The sequence below is a fragment of the Amblyomma mixtum genome, chromosome 5 (assembly GCF_055824585.1).
Source record: "Amblyomma mixtum isolate Tamu chromosome 5, ASM5582458v1, whole genome shotgun sequence".
Taxonomy (NCBI): domain Eukaryota; kingdom Metazoa; phylum Arthropoda; class Arachnida; order Ixodida; family Ixodidae; genus Amblyomma; species Amblyomma mixtum.
Window position 1 is genome coordinate 25,808,784 of NC_143016.1, and position 27,838 is coordinate 25,836,621.

A 27,838-nucleotide genomic window follows, 5' to 3' on the forward strand; every position below is an offset into this window, starting at 1 on the left:
ATATTTATCGCGTAATTTATATAAAAATTACGCAGTATTTATCAATATAATCTTTTTGTCCAATACAGGTTCCGCGCTCAGAACGATTGCAGCTGAACGAAGTAACCCGGTTTCAAAACACTTCCAGACTGATATGTGTGCCAACGTAAAGATTCATTTGCCGCAAGACAAGCCCACAACATGCCGTCTTACCACATGCTTTGAAACCCACTCTGGTGCTCGCTTCTTCGACGAAGAAAGTTGAAGAAATTTATAACAAAACCACCCCCTCCAGAAGTTGCTTCCCATTCCGCCCTTTGTTAGTACCTAACACTTTGCAATGGGCACGGTGTTTGTCACAACTGATATTGTCCACATTTTTATCTCCGCATTATAGTTAAGCATTAGTCATATCGCACCGCAATCCTCAATTTCGAGGATGAGCAGCTGAACTTCTGTGTGCAGCAACGCTTGATCGTGTAAGCGACACAACAGACTACGATCGGTGCTAAGAGGTGAAAAACTAAGCGCAAGAGATGTGGCGAAAGGATGGCAGCGCCCCCTCTCTTCCATGACTAAATAAATATCCGATTTCGGAACCAACAATGCGGTAAAACGACTTTGCAAAATAGTCATGGAAGCGAATGTTTTCAATTGTAGCAACGAATATACTGCGTCGCATTACGCTCGTGAAGCACTTCCTGTCTCCATAGCGCATGGCGACCTTGTGGATACAGCAGCCTGCTTATTTTGCTGTATTTTCCAATCTTTCAATGTGGCTCATATGTATTTACATTTACAGCTGTAGCAACGAGTATACTGCGTCGCATTGCACTCGTGAATAACTTCCTCTCTCCATAGCGCATGGCGACCTTGTGGATATAGCAACATGGTTATTTGCTACATTTTCGAATCTTTCAGTGTGGCTCATTTTTATTTACTACATTTTTAATCGCAGCAAGGAATATACTGCATCGCATTTCGCTCGTGAAGGACTTGCTCTTTGCATAGCGCACGACAACTTTTTTGATATGCCAACCTGGTTACTCCCTACACTTTCCAATCTTAAAATGTGGCTCATTTTTATTCCCATTCCCAACTGTAGCAACGAGTATACTGCGTCGTATTTCACTCGTGAAGGACTTCCTCTCTGCATAGCGCATGGCGACGTTGTGAATACGGCACAAAGCGCTGCATCGAGCAGCGCGAGTCTCTTTATATTTCTGAAAGGCCTGAAAGATTGTTTTCTCTTTCCCTGTTTTTTTACATTTTTCGCCTGAAAGTTGATGGCACATCCACTCCTACCTCTTCCCAAAATTGCTATTTTTCCTTTCTTTCGTTGCGCAGACTGTTTTAAAAAAATCCATTGCTGCTGCTGGCTGGCCATGACGTAACAGCGTCATTTGGGGACGCCTACGCATTGATTTCCTTCCATGCTGCCCCCTTTCCTCACCCACCTCATGCCGTCTCAAGGCTACCATTGATAGGGCGCGCACCAGGCTGATTTTTTTGTTGTTTGTTTCAGACCAGTAATCAAGCGTAGCTCTATCTTGCCACACATAGCACGAATCGCAGCATCCCTTCTTTTTCACTCTTGAAAACATCGAACACTTAAAGCAGTGGCATTACTTCGGGCAAAGAAAAGGAAACGACCGAAACGAGAAGGCAGTGAACTTTTTAAATGTTTGTTTTATAAAACGCGTAACAGTTGCTCGTAAGCGAAAAGCGTCTGCCGTCGTGCAAGGTACTCCAGACAAGTAGCACCATAGCGCGATGAGACTTTATTTGACAGGGGAAAGCAAGAGAAAGCAGTGATGCAGTAGTTATGTGCTACGAGCTTGCCTAAAACATTATATAAGCCAAAGAGTTGTACAAGAAAAAAAAGAAAGGGATAGCAACGACTACGCAAGAGCAGCAACCCTCGAAGGGGACCGCAATTTCATTTCACTCAGTGTGAAAGGAAAGAAAAGATAACAACGTGACTACACAAAAGCACCAATACTCGAACGACATCGCGATTTCGTTCCACTTAGCTTTTTTAGTTCCACTTGATGTAAAAGTAAAGAAAAAGATAAGTTGCCAAACAAGACCAGCAGTCCTCGAACGGCCTCGCAGTTTCGTTCCACTTAGAGTTTTTATTTTCACTTACTGTGCAATGTAAGAAAACAATACCAACACAACTACACAACAGCAGCAATACGCGAACAGCACCACAATTTCATTCAACTTTGCTTTCTCAGTTCCACTTAATGTGAAATAAGAAGGCAAAAACTACTGCACACGAGCAGCAAACTTCAAAAGGCACCGCAATTTCGTTGCCCTTGCAGCAAGCTCCTTCTACCAAGATCATTCTTTTATAAAACCAAACTACCTTCTTTTTATTAGCGGTGCAACATTACGCAATAGGCCTGGTCAGTATTGTTTTGTGTTTCGTATTTGATCCCATTTTTGTAGAAACATTTCTTTTTCTCCAGAGAACGCTGTTCCACTGTCCCGAAGATTGAATGAGCTTTGCTTCTCTTAAACACTGCAGCTTCGTTTCAAAGCAGGTTGGGCTGTCTATACGACTAGCCCTCACGGATAAAATGAATTCTTCGAGAACGAGAAGTGTCGCACGCAGCTATCGACGAAACTCCACGCTTCACGCCCACGTGGCCACTGAGTGGATAAATCTCGCTTGCTTTCCTTCGGAAAACGACGTATTTCGCAGTGTTTTTCTCTCTGAGTATCTCTCTTTGCCGCTTAATACAACCGGAGGCATTCCAACGCTCCAACCATGGCTAAATCAGGCGTCGCAGCAAATCCACCACTCGCGCGCGCCCTCCTTGTTCCTTTTCAATCGGAAGGCCTACGTTCCCAATTTAAACGCTCTGAAAGCCGAGCACTTTATCGCTCGAAGACGTGGCAATGTCCTTTAGTAAGATATCCACTTCTTCTTTTTCATATTTGTTTTTCTTTTCTAGAGTTTGAAACCGGATCACGACGCTGAATCGCTGATTAAAAGGTATGCGTCGATGAATGCATAAAAAAAACACGCATTAGAGGAATATAGTCTCCCCTTTACAAACCCTATCGACTACGAGATATGTCCACGCCTGGAGAGTTCCAGCTGCCATTTATTTTACTGCCGGAAACAATGGAATGAAACTTGCAAAGGAAAACTTATCTGTTACAATATATTTCCGAATTGTGTGAAATTTACCAAGAGCAACAAACCAGCTTAGTGGGAAAAAAATAGTTTGTTAGAACGTCCAACGCGAACCACGCGTGACTGCAAAGCTTTTCCTGGTCTCTCCACTCTATGTCGTGCAATGCAGGCAGTACTAACGAAAAATAAACGGCTTGTGAGCAGCACTACCTCAATATTTCGCGCCGCCAAGCCAAGCTAAACGGGGTTTTGTTGACAAAGTCTCTGGTTGATATTAAAAATGCATTAAGTCGTACTCGCCCTTTTCAATTTTATTGTAAAGTACGTATTGTAAATCTTGCCCCCTACTCGAACCATATACCGAATGCAAAGAGCTCTCATCATTCATGTTTTAACATCGCGAAAAAAAGAAAAGCAAAGACGCAACACAACACAAGTACATGCTGCTGAAATATGAATCTGCACCAGTTCGCCCAGTTTTCTGTACTACGTTCGTTCGTTCAGTCGTTAAGATGCGTTCGGCTCTTCGTGACCTTATGTAGCACAGCAAGCCAGGCCTTTCCGTCCTCCACTGCCTTCCGGATTTCACACAATTTAATCTGCATTGCATCCGTTATGCCATCTAACCGTCTCATCCTCTGCCGTCCACTTCTTGTGGCCGCAAGGTTTCCAAGCACCGGGGTTTTTTCCAGCGACTCCTCTCTGCATTAGGTGGCCAAAGTAATTGAGCTTTAACTTCAGGATTTGGTCTTAAAATGAGCAGTCAGGGTGTAGTAACGCTAGTAATGGCTGATTTGACCTTCTTGCAGTCTAAGGAACTTTCAAGAGTCTCCTACAGCACCACAGTTCAAAAGCATCAATTATTCAGTATTCTACCTTCTTTATGGTCCAATAGCAGTATTCACCCTGGCATTAAAAAAAAAAAATGAAACGGACACAGCAAAACCACCTCTGCGTGCCACCCGTGCATACATTTCCGCCTCTCCGGGAATTCCCCGAATACCGAATGAGACGTGTAGTTGAGTTCGAAGCAGTCTAGCAGCATATTTTCTTGGCACCATTTCCCTCATAGTCGCACAGCTGACACTTCCGAGGTTGCAGGTATATCTACGTCGATGTTGAGAGCACCGCTTTATTGCTCTTCTCTTCCCCGCGCCTCTGCCCTTCCCTTTTGGCGAAACGACGGTGCCGTCATCTTCCGCGACCATACGAATGCATCCTTTGTTACTGTAGCGTGTAGCTCAAGAGAGAGGGTGCGCCATAAATGACCAAGCGTACGGGAGACGCGCAGAGGCATAATTTGAGAAATTTTTCGTGTCGGCCTACAATACACATGCAATTACGGGGCGTTCAACAAGTCCTTTCAACGGATTAACTTAACAAGATAGATTAGAAGAGCGTCGCAGTTTTTCACGAACTTCACAAAAATGTGCGGGGTTTTTACGGCCCGTAGAAATAAAATGCACCTGGAATTAATAGAACGCCTAATGTTTATTCTCGTGCAAAACCTCCATGTCACCTTTTGGACCATTCATCATAAAGATGGTTTGTCCAGGCCATATGCGCTGGACGGCGTATGCAGTAACTAACATGCCTTCACCTGGAATAATAAGGAGGACTGAGCGTTCCAAGCTAATAAGGTTGTCAAACACTGCTCAGGACAGTAGATACCAAAGTGCCGAAAGTTCTCTGAAAGTAAGCAAGTAGAAGCCACAGCTGTACGAATATATACAGCAGCTTCGGTTCTGATCCTCTCAACTCCAGAACTCTTTGAAGGCCGCGTATCACACAACTTCTTTCTAGCAGTTAGGTGGTGTTGAATTCCGTCGAGACAACAAAAAGATAAAGGCCCTAGGGCATGGCGAAAAGTCTGAATCTTTCTTTTTTATTACCAAGGCTAGCGAACGAGTTGGCTAATACGAAGTGTTCCGTTTACTGATCGGTCTCCTTTCGTTATTTTTATACAATTTATTTTTCCTGCATTCGCTTGTGCCGCGAAGCACTAATCACCACTTTGCTCGCTGGGCGCTAGTCTATTTGTCTGCTCGCAGTCGACCCATCTCTTTGCAAGTCACGTGCCCTCTTTCCCCCGCAACTCACCGAAGCGAGCACCCGCTTATTTCCCTTTGGACGGCTGGTGCTGCACCGTAATGCGATTCGGACAGTGTGGTCGAAACGACCGCTACGGGTTTCTTGTACCACCGAGACATCGTACGTGCTATTCTGCCTGTAAACGATGCCTTCTCAATTGTTGTGGTTGTTTTGACTTCGTGTTCTTATGCGCGTTAGTCTCTACCAGTGCCGTTGCGCAAAACCATTCGTATTACGGCTGATTGCAAGTCCGTCCCTAACTTTGAACAATACAGAAAGCAATAGGAGGACAGGCACTGATAGAAATTTCCTCCGTAATAACTCCACACACCAGTAACACCCGTTAGATGTGATAAAGGCGTCTGCACCTTGTCCTTTGAGCCAGGGGTCTTCTTTTCCATTACCCGCGTTTACTGGTCGGTTAGGGCAAAGCGCGGCGCCGTTCGTTCTGCCTGTCGGCTCCGGTCATAACAGCATCTAGAGGGTATGGTTAACGTCGTTTACTGGCTCGTGCTACATTCCATGTCTCTACTCGACGCAGTTGCATCTACGCTGAAGCCCGTCACTCTAGTCTCGCGGTGTCTTGAAGAGTAGAAACCTTATATCCCAAAGCAAGCCAGCCTGCTTACATGCAAATGTGCCTTCCTCATGGATTTCTTTTTTTGTTTGCTTCTCCCATCACCGCTACTCACAACTCGCTTTAAGTAGCGTATGCCATTTTCTTTTTCGCTCCGAAGAGCCAATTAGGCGGCGTCAACAAAAATGTAAGCTTCGCCTCGAGAGGAATATCGGACGAGTAGAGATAAAGGAGGAGTGAGAGTGAGCTAGTTGGGTGTCTTCTGCTGCCATTCATGGGCACCAACGGTAAGCAAAGGCGAAGCCTTCACGAACCCGTCCTCAGCACAAAACATCAAGTTCGAATTATCGACGGCGATGAAGGCCTCCCAGGCACTGCTCTGCTTCTTGAAAACTCTGGCCTGCACGATAGTCACTGACTTTACTGCACGTTTGCTGACTTTGCATACTGGTTTCATTTTCCTGCTACTTCCTTTTCTCCTTCATCTTTATGTCACCTCATATCTTCCCGGCCCCGCCGCGGTGGCTCAGTGGTTACGGCGCTCGGCTGCTGACCCGAAAGACGCGGGTTCGATCCCGGCCGCGCCGGCTGAATTTCGATGAAGGCGAAATTCTAGAGGCCCGTGTACTGTGCGATGTCAGTGCACGTTAAAGAACCCCAGGTGGTCGAAAATTCCGGAGACCTTCACTGCGGCGTCTCTCATAGCCTGAGTTGCTTTGGGACGTTAAACAATATAAACCAAACCAACCATCATATCTTCCCCCCGTGCAGGGTAGCTGACCAGTTTATTCTTCCGGTTAACGTTCCTGCCTTTCGTTCTCCTCGTCCTGCTCCAAGTTAGAAATGGTTGGCATGTGTTCGGTCGCTACGTAGTCATGCTTTTGTTTATTCGCTAGCTCCCCTTCTCTGGCCGTTAACATACACCCTTGAAGAAATAAATAATTCTTCCTTGAAGTTGCATGAAGTTTGAAGTTGCTGGGAGCTGGCATGTCCTTCGAGCGGATCCAACCCGACTGTATACACCAAGAAGTTTTCAACAAGCTCATTTTTTAAACGGGAAAAACGCTTATGAGCGCAATTTTTTCGTACACCGTACGATTGTACCAAAACAACAAATATACTCCGCAGATTACCGCTCGTGACGCTTGAAGCCTTCCGCTATATATTGTCAAAAACGCAGCCCATTGGTTTTCTATGGAAGTGTTAACTACTCAGTGCAAACCGAGGACTGACTTTGAAAGCAAGAATTTGCTACGCATCGCATCGGACGATTACCATTCACATCAATAAGTCCATAAATGTACCTAGCAATATTCCACAGTTGCCTCACAATTATTTACAGAAACGCACCACATTGGTTTCCTACGGCAGTCTTAACTACTCGATGCGACTGTATAAGGCAGTATTTACTAAGCATAGAAAGTTCAGACCATTTGCGTCTATATGTTATTAGCAGTATACTGCAAAAGGCCACATTTCGCGTACAATTAAAAGTGAAGTCTAAGAAAGTTGGACTTTGTTCAGGCAAACAGTAAGTCCGTCGATATCATTTGTCTTGCTTTTCTGTAGGCATTTACTCATGTTAGGGAGCGCAATAACACTGCGATACTGTCTCTTGATTTTAAACTGAGTAAAATTAGCAGAAAATTTGGAAATAAGCTGAAATGAGTACAAGAAGTACATTTCCGACCGGATGCATATACCCGCAGCTGGCATTGAACCTTGCGTCTTCTACCCGATTACTGCTCAGGCACTGCGGAGGAAAATGACTTCCTGTGTGACCCCACCTACACTATTCAGCTGAAGAAGGGGGTGAATAGAAATTAGCCTGGCTTCAGCCCACCCTCCACCATACCTCGGCACCAAAAGAGGTTGCTCAATCACACTCACACTCACGGCCACTCGCACTCATGTCCACTCATTCACACTCACACTCATGTCCACTCACACTCCCAACCACTCACTCACATTCCCACTCATGACCACTCGCACTCACTCGCATTCACACTCATGACTACTCGCACTCGCAACCACTCACTCACACTCACACTCATGACCACTCGCACCCTCAACCACTCACTCGCATTCACACTCATGACTACTCGCACCCACAACCACTCACTCGCATTCACACTCATGACTACTGGCACTCACAACCACTCACTCACACTCGCACTCATGTCCACTCACACTCACAACCACTCACTTACACTCGCACTCATGTCCACTCACACTCACAACCACTCACTCACACTCGCACTCATGACCACTCGCACTCACAACCACTCACTCACACTCATGACCACGCGCACTCCCAACCACTCACTCACACTCACAACCACTCACACTCATGTCCGCTCACTCTCATTCACGTTCACTCACTCTTTCCTTGTTTGCTAACAACGGAGGGGTTGAGAGATTTACTGCCGCAGCCGACTGCCTTCATGGCTCCCCTAGCATAGCCTGTGTCACAAAGATGGGGTGCTGAGCGGCCCGGGCTTTGTCGGGCTTTTTGGCCAATTTTCACAGCTTCACTGTTCGATGAAAGTGGTCACTCATCACGCATATTCCATGCACAGAGTGGTACGCATGTGCGCTTCCGGGCTTGCTACTGGGACGATGAGTGCCTGTTCAGCGTCAGCTAAGATCCTTAGTGAAGTTTTTGAACGGCCTCCATTGGCGTGCGCAGGGTTCTCCATGAAAATGAGCCATGTTTCAGCGCAGTGCACCCCCCCCCCCCCCCCCCCCCCCACCCCCAACCTTCTCTCCTAGGCCCTTACGGCCAGAACGGAGCGCAAAGGTGAGGAATGATTATCGAACATTTTTTCCATGCGATGTAATTTCAAAATATACAAGATATTATTCAGCAGTAGTTTTTATTTCAATCTGTAACATCGGCTGAGGAATATATGGTATAGAGAGGATAAGCCGCTGGTTCCTTCACACTCAAAATGTGAACGAAGGGAGGGGAAAGGCTCAGGGTGCTTGCCAGAGTTTCCACAAGAGGTCTTGTCTTCATCCTGACTAAGACAGCCCTCTTGTTGAAACGTTCGCAAGCACACTGAGGCTTTCGGCTCTCTTGTTCACCACGTGAGTACCGGCAGAGGAAGGCATGTCACTGCGTCACTGAAGTATCAATGTAACATCCCGCTTCCAGAGTAATTTCCATTCTCTCTAAACCCCAGCAAATGTGCCAGATTTGTTTTTTTTTTCACTGTCACAGCAAAAAAGAACCTGGAAAGCTTGCCTCAAAATGACCCGGACAGTAAACAGTTCTTGAACGCAACATCATGGGTCTTCGGCCACTAAAAAACCTGATTAGACATAGAACTGCACTGTAAACTGTGACGGAACAGGTCCGACAAGTAATTGTATGAGTCAGACTTGGCGATTAGGGGGCTTAGACGATTGAGGGGGGGGGGGGGGGGGGGGGGCGCATCTCCTTCCCTTGTGCGCGCGCCTATGACGGCGTCTAAGTAAAAATAATGAATTTGTCTTGGCAATAGTATTGGATGGCGTCTAATTACCAATATTTTGTCTTGCTAGACAATGAAGTTCCGTGACTCTGCATGAACACATTGGAGTCAAATGGCAACTATGAATACTTTTCGCGGCATTGAAAATGGAGGTTGTTTTTCAAACGATCGAGTGATTTCCTCACGCAAAGGAAAATGGCTGGAATGGACCGCAAGTTGAGGATTCCCCCGCGTAATAATGATGCTAAGGGGAGTTGCCATTATCAGTCCATTTACAAAACCTCCTAAGCTTACTATGTGTGACCGATCTGTGGACGTGTCTGCAGTGCAGTACGTTTTCTGCATTGCACATAATCCCTGTCTGAAGGAGGTTTTACAAACCAGCGCGATGTTTTTGAGGCTAGTGCGTGCGGAGACCACGTGCGCATCCGCGTGGTGATAGGGGGCGCTTACATTTCAGCTGATTATTCTTCAGCGTCGTTCGCGGAAGAATGCGTATGCAGGTAACTTGTGAGCCATTTTGTAGCGCGCGCCTTACTTCACTGAAAACACAAAAAACAAACAAAATCGCATTTCACAAGCTTCTTTCGATTTCATTCCCCCAGTGACAAAGCTTAGGCGCCAAGTAGGTCAGGTTTTCGCGTGGGTCCGGCCCAATCAACAAATTACAGCCAGGGCAAAGCTCTCCAATGAACACACATGGGCACACAAAAAAAAACCTAAGAGTACACTGCAGCCCTCGAGATCACATCTTACGGTAGTTATTGCCAAGAAGCGGACAGTCGTTGTTTCAGCAGTAAGCACCGTAACTCTGTATATGAGGTGTATATGAGGTCGAGCCGTGCGGGGAGCGTGGCAAGATACTTCTGTCTATATTTTCAGGACTGACAATGCGAAATTCGATAAAGGATCTCACAAAACTTGTAGCGGCACATTGCATCCGCGAAGGGTCTGCGCCCGTGCCAATGGTGATCTACGAATGCAACGAAATATTGCCGTTCCTGTGCCAGCGGAAGCCTCTCCTTCGGTTGTCCAAAGACACGGGTATGATGCCTTATGCTGCCTCGAGCGCCCTCAGTACTCAATATTTGCTTCCCTCAGCTGTCAACAACATGAAAATAGCTAAGCGGGTATCGTCGTCGCGAAACATACGCGACAGACTTCGCTGTCGCGTCCACCCACCACTCACATCCACTCATTGCCACTCACCTCCACTCACAACCACTCAGTGCCACTCACGTATACTCACAACCACTCATGTCCACTCACAACCACTCATTGCCACTCACGTTCACTCACAACCACTCATTGCCACTCACGTCCATTCACAACCACTCATTGCCACTCATGTCCACCCACATCTACTCATCAAACATGTCCACTCACCACTCCCCGCTACTCACGCTCACATCCACTCACTCGCACTCACACACATCTCCACTTACACTCATATCCACTCCCTCACTCTCACACTCATGGCCACCCATGCTGACATCCACTCACTCGCACTCACACTCGGGTCTACTCAAACTCACAACCACTCACTCGCACTCACACTCGTGACCACCCTCACTCACATCTACTCACTCGCACTCACACTCACGTCCACTCATAATCACGACCATTCACTCACACTCACGCTCACAGACGTGAGTGTGAGTGTGAGTGAGGCGATATGAGTGCACTCATGAGTGAGTGTGCCGACCTATGCCCTCCACTCAATCGTAGCATTCTTGAACGCACCCTTGCACGCAATGGCACGTACCACTTGCTCCAACCGTGAGGAACATTACGGCGCTAGTTTCGAGCTTGACATGCCAAATAACATTAGTACAATTTCTCTGGCAGTAATTTAATCGCTAAAACGAAGCTCGAGTCAAATTTGCAGTGCGAGCTAGGTCCGGTCCATTGACGTAATTACGATACCACTGCGTGAGGATTCAGAGCAGACTGACTTTATTCGCCCGAAAAATGAAGCGAACTCGAAAGAGGAGCTCTTAGAGAGAGAGGCTAGTCGTTTGTTCGATGCCGCAACGCAGAGTTGCGAGTGGTTTCGTGTGACCGCGAGCGGAGCGGATTCAAGGCGTCTTGAGAGACGGACACACTGCGGCCACCGCGGCGGATAGCAATTCCACTCACACACGAACTTTAGTGTACGCCACCGGCGCTCTCAGGCACTCCAAACCACTGATCGATGACCATTATTGCGGTAGGGGACAGCGTTGCATCCGCATCTTCTTTTGTAACCATAGCCAACCCAGGGACTCCCAATCCGCAAGCGCTGCTAAACTTGCGATGAGCAGTATCGAACGCATACAGAGTAGGAAATCGGCATCAAAATACGAAAGGCTTCAGGTTATCGTAGTAAAGCATTCTGATGACTGGAATATATTGGGTCTTCTACTCATTAGTGCTATACAGGACGCCCCACGTAACGTGATGCTGGGGCTAATAACTGCGTTTACTAAGCCCGAAATTATTTGGTATCGTATTGCCTTGAAAAACAGTGCATAGATTAATAAATAGTTTTTAACCCCTGGACGTCGGGGAGAGGTTTGGTTTCAATTAGAGAACTGCGAACTCCGAAACTAATTACAAGCGTTGCAGTTTCTTCTACAAATATAATTTTAGTATGAACATTTTCTTTTTTTTTTTACACACTAAACAATGCATTTACTGAAGCAAATGGGGCGTAATGAACTTCTTGGCATGTGCAAAAAAAAAAAAAAAACTTTCATAAAGCGCTTCTCTCAGGACGAGAAAAATACTGCCATGCTATTGCATCATCCGTGGCTGACTTAACACTCTTCGGATACCCAATGGAGATAAAGTGCATTGCAAGGGGAGTCGATGCTCTCACAAAGAGGTGTAAAATATACGCGGGGACCAAGGAAGAGATGACGCAAGAAAACACCGCCGCATAGAGGAGTTGTCTCCTCCATCGCAGCATCCTTCCTCCGGGACCGTAGTTTACTATAGGGCCCTTCGTTTTCAGATAAAACCCGATCACATTCGATTCTTGCACACCGAGCTGAGTTCTTAAAATCGGGCCAACTCTATTTCTGCACGAAAGCGCACATTTAAGTGTAGTTTGTCAGTGTACGGTGCTGAATGAACCACACGGAAACAAGCGAGTGTCTTATTTTTTCGAGAGTGGCGTTTTAACTGAGCTGATGATTTTAAGCCTGTTTAATTTCAGTTATCCACGGCACATTTTAATGTATGAATAAGTTCGAATAGTAAGTCTTAGCGACGAGAAACCAGAAAACAAGCACTGATAGAACGCTTTGATTCGCGAGCAGACGTGACACAAAGATATGATAGTGCTTATTAGTCCAAATACAACGGTACCGCTTCTGGACCAAGGAGTGCCCAGAAAACCGGTGGGTGGGAGTGGTGCGACAACGGCTACGGAATTTCTTTGTTCTGTGACCACTGCCATCATCATCATCAAGTGTGCCGTCTTCAGAATGAAAGGAGAAAGAAGCGAAGTCGCGTTGCTTCACAGCAAAGCGGAAGAGGAAGCAAGGCCAGGTCCTGACATGACCAAAGCTCCTAGTGCCATCCGGATACGGCGGCCCAATGGCCCGGTGCTCCAGGAAGATTCTCCGGGCCTTCTGCCGCGAATCATGTTCGGCAGCGCGCTGTTCTGCCTTTGCGCCATGTTCGTGGCGGTCATTGCAGTGCTGAACAACTGGCCGTCGCGCGAGGAGCTCGAGGCAGAAGGCGACAGCACGGAGGTCCGTGCTGGTGACGAGGCTCGTGCCGGGGACGCTGCCACCGGCGGTCCGGTCACAGTCAAACCCGCAGCCCTAGAAGGAAGCGCTCGAAGAAGCAGCACCAAACGCAAGGGAACGATGCCACCCAGTTTGGTGAGCTTTCTGTTTTCCACCTCGCTTTCTCTTCACACGCTATCAGAAAACCTTAGATGGCGAAAACATGAGCGCCCACAGCCGCGAAATATTTGTAGGCCACAAACGAAGAAATCTGTCAGCATGTTATACACGCAGTATATAACATACTGACAGATTAGTATACACGCAAATAGCGTGTATGTATCGGCAATGAAAAACGCAAAAGCTCATTTCCTACAGCACACACTGCCCAACATGCTCACAAATGATCCCAAAAATTTTTGGCGTGCCATTAATCCCAATAGAAATCATTCAATTAAATTGTTAGATGAAAAAGGTTCAACTATTGCTGATACTGACTGTCCTAAAATTCTAAATTAAACATTTTGTCGCAATTTTGTTCTTTCTTCCAACGTCACGTTTCCTACAGTGGAGGACTGCCAATTCTCAATCATGGATGCAATATCCATCGAGCCCCTAGGAATAGAAAAATTAATAGAAAATCTTAAGACCTATACAAGCCCTGGAACAGATTTAATTTACGCGAAGTTCTTGAAGAGTACCAAACTTTATTCCTCAATCATCCTTTCCAAAATTTTCCAGCAGTCACTTGAGACGTCAGTGCTTCCAGCGGACTGGACGATCGGGAAGGTGGTTCCGTTGCACAAGTCAGGTAGTAGTAATTCCCCTCTTAATTACCGCCCAATATCACTAACCAGCATACCATGCAAAATTTTTGAGCACATTCTATACACTAACTTAGTTGCCTTTCTCGAATCTAACTCCTTCTTCACTGACGCTCAACACGGCTTTCGCAAATCATTCTCGTGCGAGACGCAGTTACTTACCTTCACGCACAAACTTCACACTATTCTGGATCGTCGTTCATGCGCGGACTGTATCTTTCTAGACTTCTCCAAGGCTTTCGAAAAGGTTAGTCACAAACTACTTCTTTTTAAACTTAGCAAGCTAAATCTTCTCCCAAATGTTTTAGCATGGTTAGAATATTTCCTTTGTAATAGAACACAGTTTGTAATGGCTAATAACATTTGTTCTCCATTCACTTCCGTGCATTATGGGGTCCCACAGGGGTCCGTCCTTGGGCCCCTTTTGTTCCTGATATACCTATATTAATGACCTTCCTATTTCCGTTACCTCCCACATTCATTTATTTGCAGATGACTGCGTAATATTTCGTGAAATTAACGACTCTAACGACACTCTTCTTTTGCAAAAAGACATTAATGGAATTCTTGAGTGGTGTAAAACGTGGTCAATGGAACTAAACAAAACCAAATGTAAAGTACTACGTGTGTCACGCATTTCTACACACCCCACCTCTTATCATCTAGATAACATCGAACTAGAACAAGTGTCTTCATACCGCTATTTAGGCGTTCACATAACAAGTGATCTAACTTGGTCTTTTCACATCAATTCAATGATTAACAACGCCAACCGTGCCCTCGGCTACCTTCGCCGTAACTTGTTCTCTGCCCCCACTTCCTTGAAACTTCTCCTCTATAAATCTGTCGTTCGTAGTAAGTTGGAATATGCTGCGTCCATTTGGGATCCCTTCACGGAAAACCTGATCAGTTCCCTCGAAATAATTCAGAATAACTCGGCACGTTTCATCCTTCAGAACTATAACCTTACCGCTAGCGTAACCTCTATGAAGAATACATTACAATTACCATCTCTTGCTAGCCGTCGAAAGCACGCTCGCCTTTGCATAATTCATAAAATAATGTATCATAACCCCAGACTGCACCGCGATCTTATACTTCCTCCGTCATATGTTTCATCACGAGTTGATCATGCGCATAAAATCGGCATTCCTTTCTTTAAAACAAAATGCGCAGCTGAGTCTTTCCTTCCACGAACAGCAAAGGACTGGAACCACCTTCCCGGAAGTACAGCCTCCATCATCGACCATCAGCGTTTTTGTTCCGCCTTAGCTATCACTGTATAATTAGAAATCAAACGCCTTGTACTAAACCCCTGTATACAACCACTCCCCTCTTCAATGCCCTCGGGCCTTGAGGGTAAAATAAATGAAATGAAATGTGGACACGTTGTGAGGCACGGTTTCCCTTTTCCCCCCTACACGGCGTGCAAAGGATACGTCCTGCAGAGTCAGGTTATTAAAAGCTTTGCCCAAAAGATCATCCCGTGGGCATATGACTATGCCCACCGGAGGTGACCAGTTCTTCACGACTTAGACTTCCAAGGCGGCTGATTGAAGCGGTCTAAGATGGTTTGACTTGTGGTTCATGGGATTCGTGGGGTGGTCGAAATTATCAGGAACCCTCCACTACGGCGTTCCTTATTGCCTGAGCCGCTTTGAGACTCATCGTCATCGAAATGCGACCGCCGCGGCCGGGATCGAACCCGCGTCTTCTGGCTCAGCAGCCTAGCACCATAACCATTGAAGCGGTCGAAAGTTCCTAAGCTGTTACAAGTAGCGATACTAAGCGATCGCACTCTCAGTGTGCAAATAATAATAATAATCTGAAAAGAATGCCAGTCTATATTAAGCTGCGATAAGCCATCATGACTATATTTGAGTTCAGCGCGCTAAAAGCTGGCCTTCCGTTGCAGCGATGCGACCGGACCTCGTTCACGTACTGCGCGGGCGGTCCGAACAGCACAGCCGAGCGGCACTACTACGACCCGTGGACGCGCGCGTGTGTGTCCACTCTGCACAAAGTGCCGCAGGTGGTGTGCAACCGCGGCAGGAACCGGTTCGCCTCGCTCGAACAGTGCCGGCGCAATTGCGTTACCAAGCGGCCGCCATCCAGACAATGCTCATCGGCGACACATTTCGTCGCATGCTCAGAGTGAGTGAAACACTTCGAAAACTGCACAGGGTGTTTCGCCTAAGACTGTCCAAAACTTTTGGGAACACTTTTTGAGTTAGAAGAGCGCTTTTTTTTTTTTTTTGGCATAGCACTTGAAATGCTAGAGCAGACAAAACGAGCAAAAGTGAACGGCAATTCATGCGTAGAAACTAATATTCCTCGAAAAGAAACCGAGGGTTGCGTTCAGAAATAAGCACCGTAAAAAGCCCGCGGCATCCTCAAAATAAAAACCGGGAACTCCTACCCCCAATTTTAATCGGTGTAAAATCCGGCATCTGAACGGTTACGCAGGCGTGACTTGAAGCACAGCTGGTGGTTCTGGGACGGCGATGGCTGCGTCAAGTGGAACTTCCCTGAGGGCCGCTGCCTGGGACCAGCGGGCCGCGAGCTCACCACGGAGTCCGCATGCCGCGAGGCATGCATGCCGTCGCAGAACGACACCGACACGCCGGCGGATCCAACGGCGTGTTGGCCCTCGGATTCGGTGCCCTGCACCCCGAACGTGATGCGCTACCCGTTCTTTGCGCAGCGCAAGGGGAGCGGGTTTGAGTGCATCGAGGTCAGCGCGCAGACGCTGCGGCAGAAAGTGTGCCTAGGCGACCTCGCTGCCAACAGATTCGACACGACCGCAGCCTGCAACGCTGCCTGCAGGAGCGGCAAGGGAAAAAATTGACTATTTTCAGCTGTGCTTTGTTTTGTGCACTGTAACTGTAATTGCATTACCGCTATGGGTACCAGAGCACCCCGCATACATTAAGCTCTCGGTAAAGGATCGCAGAAGCAAAAATATGAGAAATAAAATTGGATCACTGTGTGTCGTAAATCATAAAATATGCATGTGTAAGCAATGGCTAATTTGAACTTTAAAGGCTAACGTTAAAAAACAGCTAACTAATCGCTTTAGTATTTATCAGTGTAATTGTACGACAAATTGAACGTGCTTCATTCAGGCTTGCACCCACTGTACATCGCACCCCAAAAAGGAGTTCAGGGCTGTCGCCACTTTTATTGCGATTAGCACTTCTTTACAGGGGTCCAAACCCAGCTAAAAAATTGATGCTTGACCTTGAGAGCAACCCGCCTGGCTTGGCTTGTACCCGCTTGGCTTGGCTCGGAGAAACTTTATTGATCAAAAAGATCAGTGGGGTGGGATTAGTGACACCCTAGTGAAGAGCGACCTCTACCTTCCAGTCCGCAAGCTTGGTTTGCGTGTTCCTGCCCGGCTCCCTCAGAATGTTATGCCAGGCCTCCTGTAAGGGAGCCGGTAGAGAGCCTTTTGGAAAGTGGATTTTCCTTACAGTCCCATAGACAGTGTCCTTCTGTTGCTATTGTTGCTATATGACCGCAATGTAAGCAGTGGCAATCGATGCGTTGTTTGGTAATTTAAGACCGAATAATGGGAGTCCCGACTGTTCCAGTTTAAGCTCTAGTAGGTTTCTGGCCTTTTTTCTGGTAAGGTCCGGGTGAGGTGCAGGGTAAATTTCCAACCCTCATGGAGGTGATTGGTCATTACCCTTTGCGTGTAAGTTTCGTTGACGGGGGTCTCCGAGACACTCCCCGATCCTTTCTGGTTTGCTCGAGCTCGGGCATATCGGTTCGTCTTCTCGTTTCCCGGATTTCCCTCGTGTGCAGGGGCCTAGATAATTTCTATACTCGGCATCTTTTTGGCTGTGTTTTTGATTAGTCCTGTGGCTGCAGAGCAAATTAGGCCTTTATGGTAATTTTGGATCGCAATCTTGGAGTCGCTTATTATTGTGCCTACGCTTCCGTCCCTGAGGGCTGAGGCGATGGCTACTTCTTCGGCCTCTGTTGCTGTGGTGAATGTCGCTATGCAAAGAACCTGGACAGGCCTTCTGTCGCTCGCACCATGATGATGAAGTATTCGGCTTCCTTTGCTCTGGCCGCGTCGACATAGAGTGCAGCAGGGTGCGCTCTCCTAGCTTCATGTCTTTCCACTGTCAAGTTATTTGGGAGGGGTACGATTTTTATGTGCTGTCTTATTGCGATCGGCAGCATCTATCTGTAGCCTTCATAATACCATACGGTCTGCACTGGAGGCTGAGAGCCGTTATATTTGTGCTTCCTTATGCGCCTTGATCAGCTCTTCCAGTGTGTTGTATACACCCAATTCGAGTAGTTTTTCAGCTTTGGTGTATCTGGGAAGCCTAAGACCTGCTTTGTAGACCGTCCTAACGGTCACATTAACCGATTCTACGTCTCTTGCACTAGGGTTGCAGTAGGGAAGAGACTATATAATGCGGCTGATCGTGAAGACTTGTACTACTCGGCATAGACCTTGCTGCTTCATCTCCCTGTGATTATTAGCGACTCTTTTGATCAGTACTTGCACTTGTTTTCTTGTGGCCCGAATGGCCTTGAAGGCATCTAGACCTTCCCCGTCTTTGTGGAAGGTGAGGCCAAGGGCCTTGAGGGCATCCACTTCGGCGATATCGTTTCCTGCCAGCTTGATGTTTAAGAGCTTCTAGCATTAAGCTTTTTGGAGTGAGCGCATCCAGCACATGATCTCTCTGCAAGGACTTCGGACTTTTGGGGAGCACTTTAGCCTGAAGCCGGTGGCATAAAAGCTGACTGTACTTGCAGTCTTCTGCAGTGCCTCTTCTACCTGTTTCTTGCTACCCGTATTAATCCAGATAGTAATATCATCGGCATAGAGCGCGTGTTTGACGTGTGGGATTTTGCGCAGCAGTGCTAAGCTAATGCGACTTTTGGCTTAACGGAGTTCTGAAAGGGGCTCCCAATAAAGTTGCGGTATGCCTACAGGATGTTAAAAGACGCCGCTTCACAGATATTCTCTAGCAAGAATTTTCTTAATGCGTTTTGTGGAAGCCCCGTCAAAATTTGAATTTACGCGTCTTCGCGCCTTTCTCTTTCCTCTCGTCACTTTTTGCACGTTGACATGTCGGCGCCTCCGCCGACCCCGCCCACTCGGTCCCTCGGCCGGCTGCCGACGCGCGCGGGAGATGGGGAGGAGGGGGCAGAGCTTGCGGCCGCGGCCATGGGAGCTACGTGACGTCAGAAAGAGGCGTCACGGTGAACCAATGGCAGCCCTACGCTGGTGACGTAAAGAGCGCGGCATGACACGTTCGCGGATTCGGGCGAAAGCTCGACACTGCAGGTCACCGCGAGGCGCGAAAGCGCGAATTTTTAAAATTGTATTGTAAATGATCGGTTCACTTTTGAGGTCCTGTATGCTGCATGAACACTCGGTGGCCTGTACTCTACATAATGCAACCATATAGGCAACCTCGAACACCATTTTCAGGGACCCTTTAAGCTCTGCTCTCGATTTCAGTGGCGGTAAGTAGCGGGGATTTGAAGGAACAGGATTACGAAATAAGTGTCAAACTTTCGCTATAATTCAGGCTTGAAAAGGGATCTCATGGCTACGTTGAACAAGAAGGGGGAGAGGACTGCCCCTTGTGGCGTGCCGTTGGTACCAATTCTAATCTCCGATCCTTGTAGCTCCCCAAATTTAATTTAGGCTGTTCAATTACTAAGGCAGTCAGAGCCGTGCTGGTAAATGGCGTCACGGGGCCCGTGCCGCTACCGCGAATTACGTAATGGCGGCAGCTCACGCGGCGTTGTCGCCTCCATGGTCGCCTCGCTCACCGTGTACCACCAGGACTGCGAGTGCGCCTCTTGGGCCTCCTTCGCGCCGCGCGCTGGCTTCGCCCACTACGAGACTCCGGAGACGCTGCGGTTGGCGCATGCACTGCTCTGGTGGAGGCGCGGCTGCAAAGACTGTTGCTGAAATCGTTTCGATACCAGGCTAAACACATGCTTTCGCACATCTGCTCGGTTTAACTAAGTTAAATTTCTACCACTTTTTTCATCCGGAGATGGGCGAAGACATTGCCTTTAAGTCATGCACGAACGCAAGACAAATGTGGCGAAGGGTTAGTTATGCATGCTTGGAGTAGTAATGGGACAGATCTAAATATGAGCGAGTAATGGAAGAGCATATTTCGAAGCAGGATCGGGATTTACTCCTTCGGAGGTATTACTATGATCATCATTATACGCCCAGCTGAGTGCACTTAAGGAGATATCCGTAAGACCTACCCTTTTTAAATGGGAAAGCCTCATATCCAAATCAGTGAACAGACAACTGTCAGAGTAAACATTTTTTAAAAAATTGGAGCGCTTGCTCTCTTTCCTCCGCCCTCTCGCCTTTTCTCCGTCAGGAATTGGGCGCTTTCGGTCTGCTGATTTTCGCCGTTTTCGAATGAAAACTGGTTTCTGAGGAAATGAAGAGCAACTGCCTCACTTGCTGCTCACAATTTCTCAATTGATAGTAAGCACTTCGGCCTGCCCTTTCGTCTTCCGTGTGTCCCTCTTGCGGTGCCGCAACATTCTGGGTAGGTATATTCCACTTCTTGCACTATACTGGTGCACCTATCCCTATTGCTACCATATTTGCGTTTACGTTGTCATTATTAGTCATGGCCATTACTGCTTAGTCATAGCCACTTAGTCATTCTCCTCTTCATACTACTAAACTGTTACTGCTGTTGTACCACTATCACCTTTAATCTTCTTCTACAGACCTTAGGCACCTATCAGGCCCGAGGGTTCACATGGACAACGCCGGGCGCTTTTTTCCTTCATGGCACTCCAAACGCTGTCCATTAAAAAGAAAACTTAATTTGGCATCTGCCTTAAACATATCCAAATATCCCACTCCGAGAAAGTGGAAGCCGACATTCATCATCAGCTGTGGGTCTGCCCAGCCTTAACCTCGACAAGAATCCGGCACCTGGACGCAGCGAGTCTGTGTTTTGACGGATAGTTCTGCATACCATGATTCTTAAAAGCAGGGAACGCTTCATCGGTCACTCTTAGACTTTATTCGATCAGGAAACCTGGTTTCATTTCTATAACCAACCTCCTTGTTTTATTCGCATGTTTCATTTGTAAGCCCTGAGGCGGTAAACACCGCGGGGGAAAATGTCCGGTTTGTATTAGAGGAAACCGCAACTAAAGTGAATAAGGAGCGTGCACTTTTAAAGGTGGCCACAGCATGGCTTGCTTGCCTAATTGTCCTCTTGAACTTCACAGCATTTTGGCCATTGTGCCACTTCATCACGGCGCTGCACTGTCGCTTTACTTAGTCATTTTCCACAGTAGCCCCTGTGCTGATTCGGGCGTAAAATAGCACACACCTACAACGGGGAATCGGAAAAAAAGCCGGGTGACAAAGATCCACCCTTGCTGACTTTCCCCATTCCTTTTACTGATAGGTGACGTGTTTTGTCTGGGCTCTTTTCCCGGGTTGCCTCTTGTCGAATCGTCTTTTATTACTCACTGCACCCATACTAGGACTAGCTTCGAAAACGTTAACATTCTTCATTTTGGGCTTTCTCCGCGCTCATATGGCAAAAATTAGCTTCCAACCCTTTAAGTTTAAAAGGGCATCAGCACGAAATGTTGAACCCAAACGAACGACATGATTTGTTTCATGGGCGTAAGGAAATGCCTTCTAGAGCAAGTTTCACTCACAGACGTTGAGTGGAACATTATATGATTTTGAACTTTGACGACATTTTTATTCGCATGAGTGACTTCAAAGTGCACTTGCCCCAATTATTGTGAAGTCACCGAACCCAGTGGTTGTTGACGAGAACCACCATCGCTTGCCGCCGACGCCAATAGCAGTGTGGTAGTCCAGGATTGCCTGTCGACCATGACATCACGGTGCTCTTCAGCACTGGCGCGAACCGAGACTGAAACTGCCGGTAAAAGATCGTTAGTAATTAATCATTTACGCTGCGCAGGTGTTGTGATTGTCGGCTGATTTTCGTGATTACTAGTCTCCTAGGCCTCTTTAAGGAGCTCGTGTTGCATAAAATCCGGAGTCGTTGACCGTCAGCGAAAAAAATTCGCTGTGGCTCAGCTTGGTTAAGCCCGGCAATTGCGAAAGCAATATCCGTACCTATACGCCATGGTTCAGCTGGTAGTGTAGCTGGTGGTGGTGCTTGTGGTTAGACTTGTGGTGATGCATCGGTTATACAATCCAATCCAATCTAATTTATTCTAATCTAATGTAATCCAATCCAGCCCAATCTAATCCAATCTAATGCAATCAAGGTCAAATGAAGGTCAATGGTGGTCACCGCCGCGGCACGGCAAAGGCGTGAAAGTGCAAGTAGTATTGCTTTCGCAATAAGATCTACGAAAAATCCCTAGAGACGCAACCTAGGAGGCAGCTGGGCCACCTTGGTCACGTAACCTTGTGGCGACATCACAGCCTGCCCACTGGATTGTGAGAAAACTGCGCACCGTGGTATGTAGCGGTCAAATTAATGATCGGTCGCGCGAGGTTGCTCGGGAAGAGCAACATGGATTGCACAAGCCCCACCGGTGGCAGCACCTGCCATCCGAAAGCAGTGGCACAACGCTTAACCGCTGAACCACTGCGCCAGGAGTGGTATGAGGACTCCCAGGGATGTATGAATGTTAAGCAGAGAAAGACTAATTCTGCATATATTGGCATTAACCTGTAAGCTATCGCTTCACACTCTTAACGAGGAGCTAAGTGTCCGCTTCACTTTTTAAGGCAAAAAAACGAACACCCAAAAACCTTATGTCGGTACTGCTTTAAATGAAAAAGATAGCATTTGATATCTTTTTTCTGTTGCACATTTCCCTTTTGTCTCTATTTCTCATTAAGGCCGTAAGCTCGCACCAAAAGCCGCGATCGCGTGCTTGCGAGAAAGAAGAAGAAAACTGAGTCGGGGGGTCGGTTTCTGCTCTTTCACCGACAGTCATGTCTAAAGAAAACGTCAGAATAACCGGCTCTCCAAAGAATCCACCAGCCGCTTTCACCAACAGCGTGGTAAGGCACGACTTTGATCAGCTTTCTTCTTACAAAAAAAAAAACCACTGAGCTTAGAAAGCATGACGGTACCCGGCTGCTGTGGCATGCGCCTGCTGAACCAAAAGTCGCAGTATTGCATTCCAGCTTCGGCGGCCGCATTTCGATGGGGGCGAAATGCAAAAAAAAACTTTCCTGAGCTGCGAGCTCTCAGTGCACTTTAAAGGACGCCAGGTGGTCGAAATTTATCCGATACCTTCCAGTACGCAGTCTCTCGTAACCCCATGTGCGGCTCCGGGCGTAAACCCTGCACACCGTACTATATACTATTTCCTAAAGGCATGTTTATCCTTTATGAAGTGAGATGTGGCAAACGCTCATTGATCATAAGGACAACGATGCAGCTATCGGGCAGAAGCAAGAGACAGTGAAACGAGGCGCACAGAAACCGCCGTACACCCTTCTTTTGTCATAGTACGCCTATTCTATCGTCATAGTACGCCTAGGTTAAGCTAAGCAAATCAAACATCTGTGTATATATATGTGTCCGCGCGCGCACGCTTACCGCTACTTATATAGCGCACTCATAATTCGTAATTTAGCAAAAGTTTCACAGCAATTTGTGCTGCCAGTGCGTCAAGAGCGCAATACTTGCGCTTTCGGAACCTAGCCGGGTGTCTCGCAAATACGCCTGCAGTGCACATCAAAGACGTCACTTATTCATGAGCCGTCCTCTCCTGTTTTCAGAGCCCGTATCTCCCATCCCCTCGGGTGAATTCCTGGATCGGCGATTTGTGGGACGCGACCGTTGGATCGCACCGGCTACGGCAGCTGTTATCCGCTGCTGTGGCGGCCATTCTCACGGCCGCCATCACGCTGATCGTGCTGAGCATATTCGCGAGCGAGAAAAGCCTTTGCACCACGTCTGCCTGCAGACACTTCGCCGAATTCGTACTGAGATCCTTGGACAACTCCGCGCACCCTTGCCGCAGCTTCGGCCGCTTCGTCTGCGGACAGTGGACGAAGCGCGGCGCCAAGTTGTCTGTCCGCCGCGTCGTGCACAAGTCGGCACTGGAAGCGTTCTTCCATCGCCTCGTTTCTGTGCGCGTCCCCGAACAGAGGCAGAACGCGCGCGAGCAAGCCAACGCGCTCTTCTGCAGCTGCGACGCCGTGAGCAGGGGAGACAGAGACGAGATGAGCACCGTGAAGGCATACCTCGCGGAAGCCGGCGTCGTGTGGCCTCTGAGCCCCTCCAACCCCGACGTCCTCGACACCCTGCTGTACTTGGACTTCGAGCTCAACTGGGCCTCCGTGCTGCACTTCAGTGTGAGGGAGCAGGAGGGCATCACCAAGGTCAGCGTCGAACCCGCAACGTCGTTTAGTCACCTCAAGTTCCTGGGCTCCCGACTGAAGACGAAGAACGACAGACGGCATTATTTTAACGCGATCTTCGTGCACTACTCCCAGACCTTTCCGCAAGAGCATGCCTACAGCCAAATAGAAGAAGTGGAAGAACTGATGACGGCGAAGCTGGAAAGTGCGATGGAGCACTTTCAAGGGGACAGCGCATTTCCCGAACCAATCGAGGCTGACGCACTGTACAAAGAGGATACAAACTGGACGGAACGCCTTGCAAAACGAGTGAGGATACAAGGCCACGTGCAGTATTTCAGAGTCAACGCCCGTTTTGTAGCCGAGTTCTTGAGCCTTTGGTCACAGCACGGCGACATCAAGACGCACCTCTACGTTTCGTGGTGCGCTGTGCGCTTCGCAGCCCTCTTCGCCAACCGGGAGCTACTGAAGAACCACTACGGCGACGATAGTGACGCTGACGGCTTGGAGTTCAGACAGTACTGCATGACTGAATCCTACCGGGTCTTCGGGGAGGCGCTCTTTTCCAGTTTCAGCGATAATATCTTGACCCCTCACGTGCGACGCGACGTGAGAGATCTGGTGCTGACAATAAGGAGACACTGCACCCGTCGCCTGTCCGGTCAGCAGTCCTTCCAGGAGTACAGTCCTCTCGTCGCTGGCTGGGGCTCCCTCGACAGTGTCTTCTTCGCCCTGGAGTACCATCTTCACTACGACCAGGAGATTCCCGTCGCCGGTCTGCCGGACATGTCGCGATCGCATGTGGCCAACTGGAGGGCGTTTTCCCGGGCTCGTCGTACCCTCAACGTCAGCCTCGGTGGAGCCTTAGGAGATGACGTGCTTATGGGCCGCAGCCTATTTCACCTGGACAAAAGGACCAAAGACTTCGTCCTGTCGCCATTTGCCCTCGTGTTTCCCATGTACCACATAGACTTAACGCCTGCTGTAAAGTACAGCACCTTAGGGGATCATGTTGCACTTGCCACAGCCTGGCTGGCACTCGAACACTCCGACGCCTGGCCCGAAGCACAGCGGCGGCTCAACCGCTCGCGTCAATGCATCGCGCAGGCGTTCGAGACGCTGCCGCAGGCGCGCATCGATGAGGTGATTGCCGAGGTGGCCTCCCTCTCCGCGCTGCTGGATGCGTTCGAGGAGTCTGGCGATGACAAGTCTCTCATAGGTATGGACAGCTACTCGGCGTTGCAAACGTTCTTCATCGCCTGGTGTTTTATGCGCTGCGACACAGCGAGCCTCGACCGCGAGGAGGAGGACCCGTGCTCCCCAGCACTTCGGCTCGTCGACGCCTTCGCGGATGCTTTCCGTTGCTTGCCCGGCACGTACATGAATCCAAAGACGAAATGCACAGTTTTCTGATTTGCTCTGCAGCACATGTAAAATAATAACTTACTGTGTTCGGCTGCCACCCCAAGTTACTAATATTTTTGATGTGCACAAAAGTGACAATTACTCGTACTATACTACGAGGAAGCCACAAAGCCTGAAGACTTTTTTCACAACACGAAACTACTTGTGTGTCTGTCTACTTCTGAAAATGGAACTATTGCTGGTATTGTGGAGGAGCAACGATGTTTAGGGCAATAAGGCATGACCACGTGTGGTTACAGCATCACTAATGATAAGCTCGTTTGATTTTGCAGCATGGACATTACCAGATGAGTCCCCAGCCAGCCGCCAAACATGTAAACAAAAAAGGATTCCGAAAGAACTGCGCGTGTACAGCCACGCCAAATTAAAAGTGGTGAGACCGACATCCTGCAGCCTAGTTGCAACGCCTTGTCCTTGAATAGGGTCATTTCCTATATTGCCGCATACGATGGTCAAATTCCTAGAAATTAATATTTACTCCGCCTCGTGGTTCCCACATTACATGCATAACGAGGTTTTTGGAAGGCGCTGCATATTTTGAAGCTACGTAGTGCGAGCACTACTAGTGCAAGCACATGGGATGTAAACGTACCTCGCTCTCGATCCTCAAATGAGTGCGTTGGCGTGCCATATATTGTCAATACAGTTTTTAAGGTTTTTCGAGAATAGTGCTTTCAAAACACGCAATTAAAATCTAAAGAATTGCACATCAGTTTTAAACGCCTTTGCTCATTTCTGCTTCGCTTCCGGTTTAGGTTTATTGAGGTTTAACGTCCCGAAGCAACTCAGGCTGTGAGGGACGCCGTAGTGAAGGGCTCCGGAAATTTCGACCTCCTGGGGTTCTTTAACGTGCACTGACATCGCACAGTACACGGGCGGTTTAATGCGGCATTTAGACACAGACATGGATTGCGAAGGATTCCAGATGCGTATTAAAACTGCCTATGGCTTTGCAAGCCCAAGAAAACTTGCCTATAACACGATGTTTTATTTTAGCTTTTGAAGTATTAACGAATTATAAGGATTCGTACAATCTTTAAATAATCACAGAATGACCGATGAACAGCGCATATGTCTAGCTTTGAGAAGGGCGATCATGCAAGTCAGCTTCACAGAACAACAAAAAAAGACTACAACGAATAAGATGAGAAAACATTTTCATGGTTCATCGGTTTCTGGTCGCATTATACGCGGATGCTCCTTTCCTGGTTTCTTCCATCGATCCCCTTTCCTGCTATATTCAACACGCGGATTTTCGCGATTCGCTAAGCCAAACGTTCTTTTCCTCCGGTATGCATTAAAATTAGTAACCTGTCATGCGCACCCAACCCTTTTTAGTGAAAGTATATGGGCGGTAGTCACATACCAGGCTAAATATTTAGCTATATTCCCGTTCTCTACCTTCGTAAGTGAGCGTTAAGAAACTTGATAATTACATTAACAAAATGTCTAGGTGCAAATGAGGCAGTCCTCGCAGCCGACGCATTTTATAGTGCTTAAGGGAATACACCATGTCAAGAAATTTTTTTGCACGCGAGATTCGCAATCATAGTATTCTTCTAGCCTCTACAAACGTAGCCGCTTTAATTCCCTGTCTGTTGGGAGTAACACATATATCAGGTTGGGGCAACCTAAAAAGGTTGAAAAATGGCAAGCCCTGCCTGCACCACATACATGTAACAGAAGTAACCCAGTAAGAGATAGGTCATTCCAGGTGCACGTATTCGTCCATTACCACTCGCCGGGCGAGCAAAACATTCAGCTCTGGACCCGTACTGGCGTCACGTTAATTGCAACTGGACGCAGTTGCCGTCAACTGATCTCGGCGTTGTGACCTTGAAAAAGCTTTATAATGGTTTTCAACGGGAGTTCTTTAACTACCAGAGCTCCTGCATGTGGCACAAAAGTTATATTTAAGAGTCGCAAGTCCTACCAGAAATATAGGAATCAGATGCTTTACCACCGGCCCACAGCGTACTGTGAAGTTTCACCACAGTGCAACGTTGCATGCGGTGGTGCACGCTTTACAGGAAGCCTTGAAAAGATCGTGCAGCATGGTGGTGAGCACCGACGTCCGTGGCAGGGGTCAGGATGGAGATCAGAAGCACAGAGAAAACCAGCGCGTTTTCCTCATCCGCTTAACGGAATCAGCTGCGGCCTTTCTACGAAAGCTAGCTCGGTGCTTCATCATGGTTATCATGGCATAACGTGCATAAGACCAAAATATGTCCATCGCACAGAAAATTGGAAACGCTCAGTA

The 27,838-nt window shown here is 47.8% G+C and overlaps 1 protein-coding gene across 1 annotated transcript in view; it reads right to left on the reverse strand.

The window, feature by feature from the left end:
- LOC149341553 (uncharacterized) overlaps nt 1–27,838 on the reverse strand; it is a 59,691-nt gene that overhangs the window by 25,770 nt on the left and 6,083 nt on the right. The gene's annotated exons all lie outside the window — the stretch shown is intronic.